Source organism: Peromyscus eremicus, chromosome 6, assembly GCF_949786415.1.
Source record: "Peromyscus eremicus chromosome 6, PerEre_H2_v1, whole genome shotgun sequence".
Taxonomy (NCBI): Eukaryota; Metazoa; Chordata; class Mammalia; order Rodentia; family Cricetidae; genus Peromyscus; species Peromyscus eremicus.
The window spans coordinates 130,043,769-130,058,447 of NC_081421.1; positions in this window are offsets into that span (position 1 = coordinate 130,043,769).

Here is a 14,679-nt window from a genome sequence, read left to right on the forward strand (position 1 = left end):
TTTTTTGAGACAGGGTTTCTCTGTGTAGCTTTGGAGCCTGTCCTGGAACTCATTCTGTAGCCCAGGCTGGCCTCGAACTCACAGAGATCCGCCTGCCTCTGCCTCACGAGTTCTGGGATTAAAGGCATGTGCCACCACTACCCTGCTTAAATTTTATAGATTTTTAACCATATCCAATAAAATTAATGCATAAATCTTGAGGTGCAATTTGTTCACATAAACTAAGTCTAAATTTTTGGCTGTTCTGCTTTGCTTTCTTTTCCCTGTCACAGGATCAGGTGAATTAACTGACACAGGACATAGAGAAAACTTTTGGGTCTAGAGAAGCTCTAGATCTATAATGAAGCTCTAGAGCCAGCTTTCCAATAAAATAGAATAGCATAAAACACCTTTCATGTTATTCACAAAAAAAAAAAAATCTGAACTCCTGCTAACTTGAATCTAGTGACCAAAGAGCTCAGAGATGAATTCTGAGCCCCAGCCACAAAAGCAGCCATGGCAGTAGTGGTGACTGACAGCTGGTGGCAGCAGAGACAACAAAAATATCTGACCCATTTCTGTCTCAGCTCCATGTTTAAACAATACTTACAGACACACCAGGGAACACAGACAGATAAAACTTTCCAAACAACCAGAACCAGGTGGGTGGATGTCATGCTATTTGACCAGATGGGAGAATACCTGGGTCTTCTCAAACCCCTCCATGTCCCAAACAGAGATTGCACAAAACAGAACCAGACTATGACTCACCAGGAGCGCTTTATAGATGCTTGCTAAATTTCTCAGTAAGGCACTTCAGTCTGTGAACTGAAGGTAACAATGGAACCTTGAAACATCTCAAAGTACATACCTCTTGAAGTAGTTCCTCAGCCTGGAGTTCAAGAGTAAAGGTCCAGCTTTAGAATTTGAGTAGGTGGTCTAACTCTCTGTGGGGGTCTCAGAAAATATTAATCCCATCTGTTGAGAATAAGACCACTACCACAGTTTAAAGTCAAATTTGAAGCAAGCTTTAATTAAATACTGGCAAGGTGGATAGGCTCTGTCCAGACCCATACCCGTGTTTCCAGGAAATGGTCCCAAGTCATATTTTGCGGGGGTTTAAGAAGGAAAATGCCCATAATTCACCACATTTTTCATGAGGTCCAATCAGGGACAAGCATACATCCTGATGTGGTTCCTACTCACATACCTCCTGCCTACATCCAATCAGGGGCAAGAGTACATCCTGACATATTTCCTGCCCATGTACCTCCTACCCACATGTGATCAAGCACACACAGTGCATATGGGTCAAACAAACTTGTTTAGGGAAGTGAAAACACAGGGCTTGTTATCTTACATAAACAATAGCCTCCAGCATTTCAGGAACTATCTGTCCTTGGGCAATGGGCTTGTAGATCAAAGGCATTTTTGTTTCATGGATCTCTTAGACATAGTAACTAAAACTTAAAATGTAACTTTGGCTTGTGGCGATATTTTATTTGTGCTGAAATGTGATATTTTATTTGTATGTTAATAAATAAAGTTTGCCTGGAGATCAGAGGTCATAGAGAGCCATAAATAGAAGTCAGGCAGTGGTAGCACACGCCTTAATCTGATCACATGGCAGGCAAGGTCTCTGTGTGTTCAAGGACACAGCCAAGCATGATGACACATGCCTTTAATCCCAGTACCAGCCTTTAATCCCAGTACCAACCATAGAGACCTGGAGGTCTGTATAGACAGGCAGTGATGAGAAAGTGATGTGGCTGGGCTTAGAGCCAATGAGAAGGCAGAACAGAAAGGCAATAAAGGCGCAGGTTAGACAGAAAGAAGCTCTCTTGAGAAGCTACAGCGAGGTGGTAAGCTAAGGTTAGTTGGCGGCTATTGCTCTGATCTCTACAGCTTGCATCCCTGTATTTGGCTCTGTGGTTCTTATTTAATAAGACTGTTTAGAAATTTGTCTACATTGGCTCTTACAGGAACCCAAGGAAAGTTTCCTTTCTTCCCCTCACCATTGTCTTTCCCTCTATATGCCTGAGCTCCACAGAGTATGAAATGAACCAATCTCTATTCCATGTTAAGAAAGTGTGCCTCTCCAGGTACCTATTCTCTCTCTCAAGTGTTTGAGCCCCATACAAACTAGAAAATGGACATCTTCCTCTGTGTCTGTGAATATTCTTTTACTGTAGGAAAGATGGTGACTCAGCATACTGTTTATTGGAGGGGGAAAGTGGTCTACTTACATTGGTGACCATCAATTCAGTCTGCCCATATGTAGGCACTTGAGTGGACACCACAACAATGAGAGAAAAATATATTTTGAGTTTGTGACTTACCATCTGGCACCTTTGTAATGGCTGACAAGCTTCAGGTTAATGCAAAATAAATGTAAAGATAATAAATAATAAATAAAAAGAAAGAATAAACAGGGAATGGAAGGAGTAAAAGAAATATATTTGAGTCAGATTTTCCAGGGAAGTCTTTTGGGAAGAGGTACACTGTGGGCTCTACTTAGGTCTAAAAGAATGATTTTTCTTTAATATGTAGAGTTATCTTGATTTTTAATCCATTTTTTGTATACCTAAAGAATGAAAAGAAATTATGTCCTTGAGTTAAACAAATTTTTCATTGACATTTGTGATTTTAGGCAATTCTGCCCCAGAGTCATCTCTCCTGTGCTCTGTAGCATATTGGGCTGCTAAAATCTATTTACATTAACAATGCCTCTCTACAGCCTTAGATTAGCATGTGAATGTAGGGATGGATCAAAAACTGACTACAAACATATCTTAGCACACAATTGCAAATTTTGTGTTAGGAGTCGTTCATTCATAAACTATTTACTGAGCATTAATTTGGTATAAACAGTGTATTGTATATTGGTCACTGAAATGATGAATGAAAAGGTATAAATTCTTTCTTCAAGGAGCTTTGTGTGTAAAATTAAATATGAGGCAGTTATTTTATGGATCCATGAGTTAGTAATGAAACACAGGGAAATACATTGAAAATACTTTGCAAAAATATTTCCCTTGCTCACACTAAAGAAAGGACTTCACTACCTTCATCATCAACTCTAGTTACATTCATGCATCATTGATATGTACTATGTCACATATTTGACATCAATTAGATGGTTTTAATTTAACACTAACTGGCTAAGAAAGTATCATGCCCATTTTAGATGGAGAAGTGCATCATTAGGGTGGTTAAGTAACTTTCTCAAGATATTTTTGCTACAAGAACCACCTTAAACAGAGAAATCACTGTAAAATACAATTCTTTAATTTACAAATCCTATCACCAATGTCTTTTTGATATTTTTAGCCAGATAACACCTAACATACTCCTCTAAGTCAGACATGACATCTAGGGTAAAAAAAAAACAAACAAACAAACAAAAAAAACAGATACTAAGAAGGAATACTTGGGAATTAAAATGATGATGGATGTAGCTGAAAGTTTTCCTATGTCCCGCCTGGTTCACAGCCATTCAGACCCAAGTAAACACACAGAAGCTTATATTAATTAAAACTTCTCAGCCATTAGCTCAGGCTTACTACTGACTAGCTCTTAAACTTAAACTCAGCCCATTTCTGTTAATCTATATGTTGCCACATGTTCCATGGTTTTACCTGTGTGCCATTACATGCTGCTCCCTGGATGGTGGGCTTGCATCTCCTGACTCAGCCTTCCTCTTCCCAGAATTCTCCTTATCGGCTTATCCCACCTATACTTCCTTCTTGGCTACTGGCCAAACAGCTTTTTATTAAACCAGTGTACAAAAGCATATGAATAATATTAAAGATTTAAAAATAGCTGGAAGGTGGTGGTGCATACCTTCGATCCCAGCACTCGGCGGGGGAGAGGGGGGCAGATGTGTAGCACGAATCTTAAAACATCTTATTAATAAAAAGCAAACCCAGGAGCCAGGTATTGGGGTAAATGCTGAAAGATCAGAGAGACAGAACAGGCCACAGCTAACTTCACCTCAGCAATTCCTCAGCTGATCTCATTTCCTCAAACTGGAAGCCTCTGAGTCCTCATCTGAATGGATCTCAGCTGAACTGCTGCTCAGAAGCCTAAAAGTTAAACAGGCTCTAGTTCCTGGTCCTCATGCCTTATACACCTTTCTGCTTCCTGGCATCACTTTCTGGGATTAAAGGCATGTGTCACCATGCCTGGCTGCTTCCAGTGTGGCTTTGAACTCACAGAGATCCGGATGGATCTCTGCCTCCAGAATGCTAGGATTGAAGGTGTGTGTGCCACTATTTTCTGGCTCCTACTTCTATCTAGCACCTATTCCATTCTCTGACCCCAGATAAGTTTATTAATGTGCACAATATTTAGGGGAACACAATATCACCACATTTCCCCTTTTTTGTCTAAAATTTAAAAAAGCTTATAACTAATACAAGAAAACTATACCAAATAAGTATATATAATATATACAGTCAAGAATTACATTAACAATGTCTAGTCTATTACCATTTGTTAGATTCAGACAAAAACTGCATTATATACATTAACAATGTCCAGTCCATTATCATTTGACAAATTCAGATAAAAATTTTTTATTACTTATACTATTTAAAACAAATGGTTCCTTTTTTAAAGTAGATTCAATAATCTCCCTTTTTGTCTTATCATATCCATATTCTCTCTTTTTTCTCTTCATAGTATATTCAATAATCTACCTTTTATCTTATCATTTTATATCTTCCCTTTTTTTCTTTTCAGAGTAGATTCAATGATCTACCTCATATCTATAATTTTTTTTCTTTTCCTTTCCTTTTTTTTAAATGAAAAGCTGGAATCTAATCACTTTGTTTAACTTTTTTCCTGACCATTAACAATTAACCACTTGTAACCAACTATCGTAAACAATGACAATATCCATAACTTATTAAACAACCAAAAGACACCCACCCTACCTCTTGGGAATGTGGGTGTCATGTTCTTAAAATTACTTCCTGCTTTCTGGGGGTGCCAAAGACATCTTTAAGGAATCCTGAAAAAATTTTTTGGGTTAATTGTCATGTCCTGGGAGAGGTAGCTGTATCATTTGTTGTCCAGTCTCTGCATAATGGGATAATGTATGGCTTGTCTCAAGTCCTTGCTTGAGTTGTCTATGAATCTGGATCATCTCAGCCAGCCATCTCAAAATTGTCCTAAGCAGTTTGTAGTCCAAAGTCAATCTTTCCATGGTGTTAATCAGCTTAATGGCTTTACCATAGTCCATGTGGAATCATCATTGTGGGATCCTGTCATCCTTTTGAAGATTTAAAAGTTGCTGTTAGGCATGGTCATGGTTCTCAGCAGTTTTTTGTTTGTTTGTTTGTTTTGTTTTGTTTTGTTTTGTTTTGTTTTGTTTTGTTTTGCCTCCTCTGTGGTTTGGAGCAATCACAGTCTGATAAATGTCTGTCTCTTGGAACCATGAACATTCTTCCCTAGAAGAGAAAATCTTCATAACAATTTCTCCCCACCATTTGTCTTGCCAAACTTTTCCAAACTGACCTTTGCCAATGCTTTCTTGTAACACGATGGTCCTGGCAATTGTTCTCTGAAGAAGCAGCAGTAAACCCTTCATCCCAGGTAGCAGCATCACTGCAGTTACCAAGAGGATGAGAAGCAGGTCCCACCACTACCGTTTTGGCTGGGCCCCAGCCACAGCTTCTCCTTAGCAAGCCTCCTAGGCTGGCCTCAAACTCGGGATCCTCCTGCCTCTGCCTCCTTCAGTAAATCATACAGGCCTGTACCACCACAACCGGCTGAGTGTAGCTTGGGCCTGAGCTGGGGCCTACAAGGCCACAGGAAAGTGGCTTTTTCATGAATTTGTACCATGAACAAAAAGGTATATAAGGCGTGAGGACCAGGAACTAGAACCCCTTAAAGCTTTTAGGCATCTGAGCAGCAGTTCAGCTGAGATTCATTCAGATGACGACACAGAGACTTTCAGTTTGAGGAAACGAGATCAGCTGAGGAATTGGTGAAGTGAGGTTAGCTGTGGCCTGTTATGTCTCTCTGATCCCAGATAAGTTTATTAAGTTACACAATATATTGGGGAACACAATATCACCACACAGATGCAGTGGGATCTCTGTGAGGATAAAGAACTGAGAGATGTGTTAGTATTTTTTATAAACTATTAATGCACAATTAGTGACAAAAAACACCACACAGTAGGTTTAATGGTTCCAACACTTTTCACATTATGTAATGGGGACTGTGCTCCTAACATGTGAATGCCTAGTGGCAAATACAACCACCTGAATCAAAGAATATTGATACCACTGGTAGTGTCATGTACCCCTCACCTCATTTAGCTCAAAAATCCAAATAACTGATAGAAAGTTGTTTACTTCAATTCTACTATTAAAAAAATACAATTATAGAAAAGAGGAAGGAAACTTGGCAATAGCATTTATTGTGTTCAGTTACTATACAGTAGTGTTACACTTACTTTACAGTAGTTTTACTACCAACTGTCAGCTGGTACACATGTAAAATTTGAGGGTAAGATTTTTAAAAGAGTGAATTTAGGTTTCTGGATTTGGCAAATGGAGAAAATTTTAGATTAGAAAATTGGGGAAAATAACATTTTTAATCCATGTCCAAAGGTGGTTTTGGTAGTTATGAGTTTGGAAGTTAATAGTTTTCAAAAGACATAGCAAGAAAGTTTCTTAAAATATTCAGGAATAAAGGCAGATATTCAAGGAGTAAACCTCAATGACATTTGCAGTTAAACTACAAGTTTAGTTTGGGAGGCCTTAGTAATTGAATTTACAGGAAAAACAGTTTAAAATGCAAGTCATTACCATTTGTTAACCTGGGTAAAAATATCAAGACATACGTAATAGAGGAGTTGAGGAACTCACCAGTCGTGTGATGAGGTTCTGAGATCCAGCCATTCTGCCCCATATATTCAAAATCTATCAATTTGAGAAATTACACAAAATTCTAAACTCTGACAATACCAACTGAGCATGAATCAGGAGAAATTATAATGGCCTTGAGCAAAGTCAGATCAAACTATTCAACCAAGCAAACATGGTAGCAGTCCTAATTAAAGACCATTTGAAGAGAAGAGCTGCAGCTCTCTGAGAGTTATGAGCTTTCAGAGACAGGTTCACAGGCTGTAAGGAACAGCAGAGTTTAGACCTTCATAGAACTACCTAAAATTCTGCTTCTAACCCAAATCCCCATGGACAGGTTGTGTCTGCCCAGCAGTAACCTGCTGCTTTTCAGAATGCCATTTCTTCTGCTGCTTTTATCTCACCAGGTAAAGTATCATCACAGAGTTTTAGAGAACAAGAAGCTGAAAATATCCCTTTAGAGCATTTGCAGTGATCAGGACAGATATTTTTAGTAAGCAATTGTCTGTCAACTATGAGTCACATGGCATGTCACCTTAATGATCTGAGAATTTGCAAGTCCCTGAAAAATGACAGCTGCAAATGACAATTTAGGAGGTTCCACCAAACAAGCAGAACATTGATCAAATATATTGGCCGGAGCCATAATCAAAGCAAAATGTCAGTAGAGACACTTAGAATCCTCTAGGTAATGAAGCAGTTTCTGGCTAGGCATCAGACAGAGCCGTTTCTGTAGGACTCTGATTAATGCTGTCAAAAGTAGGCACGATTTTGTTGCTTACTACATTTAAAATAGTTGCCCTCATTATAAATATGTGACTGAGTAACATTTTAAAAAATAGATAAAGTGATTGTCTCTGCAGGTTTCCCCATCATGATCCTGATTCACTTGCTCATAGAATCCCTCTTCTCTCTCTTTGACTGGACTTCTGGAGCTCTGCCTGGCATTTGATTGTATATCTCTGCATCTGCTTCCATCAGTCATTGAAGGAAAGCTCTGTGATGACAGTTAGGGTATTCACTGGGGTAGGGATCAGTGGCTGTGGAGCGTGCATGGGACTGGACTAGGTCCTCTGCATGGTGAGACAGTTGTGTAGCTTGATCTGCTTAGGGGCCCCCCTGGCAGTAGGATCAGAATCCATCCCTGGTGCATGAATGATCTTTTTGGAGCCCACTACCTCATGTAGCCTTGAGGCAGGGTGAAGGGCTTGTACTTGCCTCCAATGGATGTGCCTCCTCATGGGAGGCCCTTGCCTTCTTGTTGGGAGGAGTGGGGGATAGGGTGGGAGGGGGAGGCTGGGTAGTGAGAGGAGGGAAGAGAGGGATCTTTGATTGGTGTGTAAAATAAATGAAAAAAATTCTTAATAATAAAAACAAAAAAATAGATAAAATGATAAGTAGATAAAATGTGAATTTTTATATGCTATGTTCTTTGTAAACATTTAAATGGAAGTTCCTGGTTTATCTATGCTCATTTGCCATTGACATCCTGCATTACCCACTAGAGGTGCTACCCACTCCCCTTGCCCTGTCTTATTCCTGTGACATTGCTCATGTGGCTGGTTACCCACAGTCTTAAAACAAGATTTCTTGTTATCCATAGAGACATATGGAGAAGTTTCCCTGGAAAATCTGCCTGAGGCTGGTTCTGTTTGATGAGGATATGGTTGACTGGGTCAAGACTGACAATGAATAGCCTTGGATATAAAGCTCTGTGCTATGTTTTGGTTATCCCAAAAGGCAATAAAATGATGTTAGAATTACAATAGCACAATTGTGGAGGAATACACTTGAGCTATATTCCCTTTTTATTCAACTACACAATGCAATGCTACTAACTAGTTTTTGCTTCAGTATTTATTATCTTTGGTTCTTAGATTTACCTACAATTATATCAAATTCCCACAGATTCTGCCTAGCTTTCTTCCTCTAACTTTGTTTTACCATCTTATCTTGTAGGGTTATATAAGTGGTTCTATCCAAAAATCTGGTTTCAAGTAGCCCTCTTCAAACACACTGGACAAATATCTCTGCAGAATTCTTACCACTGACTCATTACCCTGTCAGTGTGGTGGATCTCCTAGTAGTAAACATTTTCTGAAGCTCCTATTGATAGTTATTGCTTATACAAAATGATTTTCTACACAAGCATGTTAAGGAGGTGTACTTGCTACTTAAAGTAAAATTAAAAGTATATAACATTTCCAACAAGAAAGGCATTCATACATTGAAAGTATGAAATTATTTCCACAAAAAAAATAGGGATTACTGTCCATCCTATCATTTTCCAGAACTCTTGATTATATCTGAAATATTAGAACATAGGTTTATAAAAAGCTTAATTACTGGAATTGTTATAGAGCACACTTATCAACACTCAGCATATGTGAACTGTTGAGAGTTCCTGATGGCCTTCTTGGTTAAAAATTCAAAACCACACAGCATGTGAACTGCATTGAGATGCTGGTAATTCCCAATGGTCCCTAGGCCTTCAGGGATAGACATTCAGGATCTGGCTTCTCCCAATATCCTGGGCTATAGGGAAAAATTCTTAATTTTTTTCCTTCTCTCAGATTTTTCAAATGAGATCTTTCTTTGCATTTTTGAAATACTTGTTTCACCCAAAGAATGCATAGGTGAAAATCCCCTCTGACTCCTCTATAACTTGCTCCTGTGTCCACACTGCTATTGCCTAGTTCAAAAAGGAATATTCATACTTAGTGTTTGGGAGGCCCAATTAGCTGTGGAATCACAAAATCCACATTGCAACCAAGGTTCTATAGCAAGTGTCCCTGATCACTGCACCTCTGACCCTGAACAACCCTGAACCCCCAAGTTTATTTTTTCTGTTCTTCAGGTTTTCCTTAGACTCCATTTCTGATCCCTTTTTCTCTCCCTGCCTATGACTCCATAAGGCCCATGAAATTAAATCCCATCAATGTAACCAGAGAGATATACTACTATTTAGTAACAGGAGTAACTACAAACTGAAGAAAGGTTTAACAAGAGAATCACACAGAGCATGTTGATGCCCTCTCTGCAAGCATGGACACATATCTGGAGATCATTTTATTTCTCTTTCATCATGAAGTCAAGATATCAGAGAAGATAAACTTGTTTGTTTTTTGAATATTTATTTTTATTCTTTGATAATTTCATACACGTAAAAAATCTTGTTCATTTTTATCCCTATTACCCTCTCTCAGCTGTATGTAACTGACTGAATTTAATTAGTTGTGCTTACATGAACATAGACAGGTGGGGTGCTATCTACTAGAGTATAACCAAATTATTGGTGGCTATATCACTGAGGAAAATCAGACCCTCCAGCCCCAGCAATTAACTGCTAATAGTTCCTTAGAGAGGGATGGATTCTCATGATCCTTTCCTCCATCCATAATGAATTGTAGATGGTCCCAATGTTGTGGAATATTACTTGGCCAAAGATGTATTATATTTGCTTATGCTGCAGAATATTACTTTAACAGTGTAAGGGTGTATTACATATGTTTATACTGCAATTGTTTAATGATGTAAGGATGTGTGTTTAATTATGTAAAGATGTGTTGCATCTGTTTCACCTTTGCTGCCTAAGGTACCTGATTGGTCCAATGAAGACCTAAATGGCCAGTAGTTAGGCAGAGAAAGGATAGGTAGGGCTGGTGGGCAGAGAGAATAAGAAGGAGGAAAGTAGGAGGCTAGAGAAGAGAAAAGGAGAAATGAGAGAAGAATGAAGAGAGAACGAGGAACACACACTCTGGTCAAGAAGCCAGGCAGCCATGAGAAGAAGTGAAAGTAAGATATACAGAAAGAAAGAAAAGTAAAAATGTCCAAGGCAAAATGTAGATAAAGAGAAATAGGTATTTTAATTTTAAAGAGCTAGCCAGAAACATGCCTAAGCTAGGCTAAGCATTCAAAACTAATAATAAGTCTCTGTGTCACGACTTGGGAACTGGTTGTGGCCCAAAAGAAAAAAACCTGTAACATCCCAATCTTATGCAAGTCTTATGCAAATTACCATAGGTGCTGTGAGTTGGTGAGTGTAACACCTATATCATGTCCTCAAAACAGCATTTCATAGGACTACTTGTAGCTAGAGTTTTCCTGCCTGGCCCACAGTCAGGACAAATCTCTGTCACCCTCCAGTCCCACAGCTGCTCAGACTCAACCAAGTAAACACAGAGACTTATATTGCTTACAAACTGTATGGCCGTGGCAGGCTTCTTCCTAACTGTTCTTGCAGCTTAAATTAATCTATTTCTATAAATCTATACCTTGCCACGTGGCTCGTGGCTTACCGGCATATCTTCACATGCTGTTTGTCATGGTGGCAGCTGACAATGTCTCCCTCCTTCTTCCTGTTCTCTCAATTCTTCTCTCTGTTAGTCCCATCTATACTTCCTGTCTGGCTACTGGCCAATCAGTGTTTTATTTATTGACCAATCAGAGCAACACATTTGACATACAGACCATCCCACAGCTTTTTTTTTTTTTTTTTTTTTTTTTTTTTGCTTAATAATGTAAGCGTCTGTGTGTTTATTATAAATGGGCTGTCAGACTGCCGGGGCTTGGTGGGACCTAGAGAGAAAACTCTAGCTACAACTACTCCCCAACTTCTGGCTCTTACTTTCTTTTTGTCCTTCTTTTCCCTTGAAAGGGTAAACAAATTTATTTAAAGGTCAAGTATGATGATGTGAAATCAACATCCAGGAAGCAGTATTTCAGATGGAAAACAATTTCTATTATCTGAAGCTCAGAGGAGAGCAAATAAACCACATCCAAAGAGCTTGTTCCTGAATACAGCTTCACAGCTTTGTCACAGGTTGGCATTTATCATTCTACCCTTTCTATGTGGCTTCTTCATTCTGCATGTTTTTAGGTGATTCATAATTTCCTACAGTTTTTTCTTAATCAGGAATGGCAATGGCACAGGCTGAACTGCTAAAGCAGTGTTAAGTCCTATAATCCAGTTCACAATTTAATTTACTAGGAAGATTTCTAGGAGTTACCTTTTAAAGTCTTTTGAGAACTCAGTGCTTAAGAGAAAAACTTCTTTTGCATTTTCAACTAACATAAGATGAAAGAGGAATGTAATGTCTATGGATAAATTTTGGTCTCTCGTTGGAGCAGAAGAAAGAGGTAATCTATAAGTTGAAAAGTATGTCAAAAGATTAATTCCTACAGCTACATTTAAAATTGTTTTAGAAAGAAAAGGAAGGGTAGGCCTAGATGAGCATTTACAACTTTTAAATTAGGAGCTGTCTGTAGCTAGAGTTTTCCTGCCTGGCCCACAGTCAGGACAAATCTCTCTCACCCGCCAGTCCCACAGACGCTCAGACCCGACCAAGTAAACACAGAGACTTATATTGGTTACAAACTGTATGGCCGTGGCAGGCTTCTTGCTAACTGTTCTTACAGCTTAAATTAATCCATTTCCATTAATCTATACCTTGCCACTTGGCTCGTGGCTTACCGGCATCTTCTCATGCTGTTTGTCATCATGGTGGCTGGCAGTCTCTCTCTCACCCAGCTTCCTGTTCTCTCAATTCTCCTCTCTGTTAGTCCCACCTATACTTCCTGCCTGGCCACTGACCAATCAGTGATTTATTTATTGACCAATCAACAACACATTTGACATACAGACCATCCCACAGCAGCTGTCCTTTTCTCCTACATAAAGTTCTTTAGACATTTTCTTGCTACAAAGCTTCATTTAACAACAGGAATCTTGGCAGCAGGTGGACTTTCAGGATAATATTAATAAGCAGTACAAGCCACAAGCTATTTTACAGTTAATAGCCTGGATCAGCCTCCATGTTTCAGAGACAACACATTTTCCTCTTTGAATTTTTTAACAGACATATGAAGGGATGAAGCAATTTGAGGAACTTGATCAAACAATTCCTCTTTTTTGAATAGTACAGTGACAGTTGCTAAGCACAAAGAACTGAGCTTATTAAAATGAAGGAAGAATGTTTGCCAATAAATGCATCAGAATTTATCAGTTGGCTTGGGAAGGAATAGCACACCAGAATCAAGCTTCTTGTCATCAGTTTTCTAGCTTTGCAAACACACAAGTCATTCCATCACATAATTCATGTGAATGCTAAGTTGTAAGAAATTCTGGAAGTTTGGAGATGACAGTAGATAAGGAGAGGAAGCCAGAGCTGCAACAGCACACAGGGGTATTGATCTATGTTCTTCTGAGACAATCATCTAAGTAATGTGGTCAAATGTAGAGCAAGTACTAGGTTTTGAGATAACTCAGCTAGGCATACAAGAGACCAGATCTGGTTCTCAGAGACAGAGTCTGTCAAAGTTCTGATCACGTATCATCCAGGGTACAGAAAAGAACACATGTGGGGCTGACAGAAGGACTAGAGAACTAATGGGCTGAATGACAACATTCATTAGTTCTTAGGATCTACTACACACTCACTAGGTTTTGATGGAAATTTATAGCACTGAACATTGATCTCTATCCTGATATTACAGCTGATTCCATAGCAAGTTCTGTCATGGCTGTGGGCTCTAAATGAGCTGCAGTGAAGCAAAAGGTGAAAACAACCTTCTCTTCATTACCAGTCTGAGGAAATTTTCAGTGTTTCTATAAATTGACATGACAGTATTGACTAGCAAGTGCTGGCTCTACTTAACTTTGCATTTTGACCATTTTAATTTATTATCTTATGCTCAAAACTCCACAGACTATTTATCATAATGTCTAGTTTTTTATCTTAAGGAAGTGAAATGAAGGTTAAGTGATTCACCCAAGGATAAGAGGCGAGGCCTCAGAACATGAATATTCTAACTAGAAACTAGTGTTATTCTAGTTCAAGTATCACCTATATTTTGCATAGTAAAATCACTATATGATGAACTGCTACAACTAGATACATATCAAAATGACAAGGGGAATAGCTATTCTTGAAGAAGTCAGGCAATGATCTTTGATGTTAAATGTGGGATCTTAACCTCAACATAGTAAAAAGAGTTTCCAAGACAAGGAGAAATGTGACCATATAGGTTGGTCACTGTATATAAGGGGTCAAGGATGTTTAATCAATGCAAGGAATGGAACTAAAGCCAGGAGCACTTGAACTGTATATCCAAGCAGGATAAAGATGGGATACGAAATGTCTGAAGAAGCTTCCAGGAGAAAACTAGTAAGCAAAGGTGATTTGATTGAGCTTGAACAATACAGAAAGCTAAGAACCCCAAAGTAAAGATGAGTTATTTCCCTTTTACAAAAATCTAATTATTTGGTCAGTTATTTTACTTTTTATATCTTCAAATAACATTTAAAGTACTGCATATTTTGAAATACAGTATAGATTCACTTGGCATGAAAAAAAGTTAAGGGCATTCTTGGTATAAGAATAACTTGTTGAAATGTATCCAGCTAAAGAGGAAGTATCACTAGGAAGTAGTGGGTGCTTTCAACTGAGCTTCAATAGTATATATTTGTGAACATGGAGCTTGAGGGGGTATTTGAAAGTTGGGCATTAATCATTCCACACTGGCATTCTTTGTGGTGTGTAACAAGCCTTAAACATGATATACAGATATTTTGACTCAAGAAATGCCAACCTTTAGCTCATATTTTGAGAGGAGTATTCTCACAACACCCTGATGTTGGGGAACACCAGAGGAAGAATAAGGATGTGGCAAAGATACAGGCAAACTAAGAGTACATGGAAGGGAATGAAACAATAATATTTTAGTTGCAGGATAAATTTGAATGTTCATTGTTATTTTATGAAGACTTTTTAATTCATTCTTAACTACACTGCAAATATGTATTAACATCATATCACAGTAT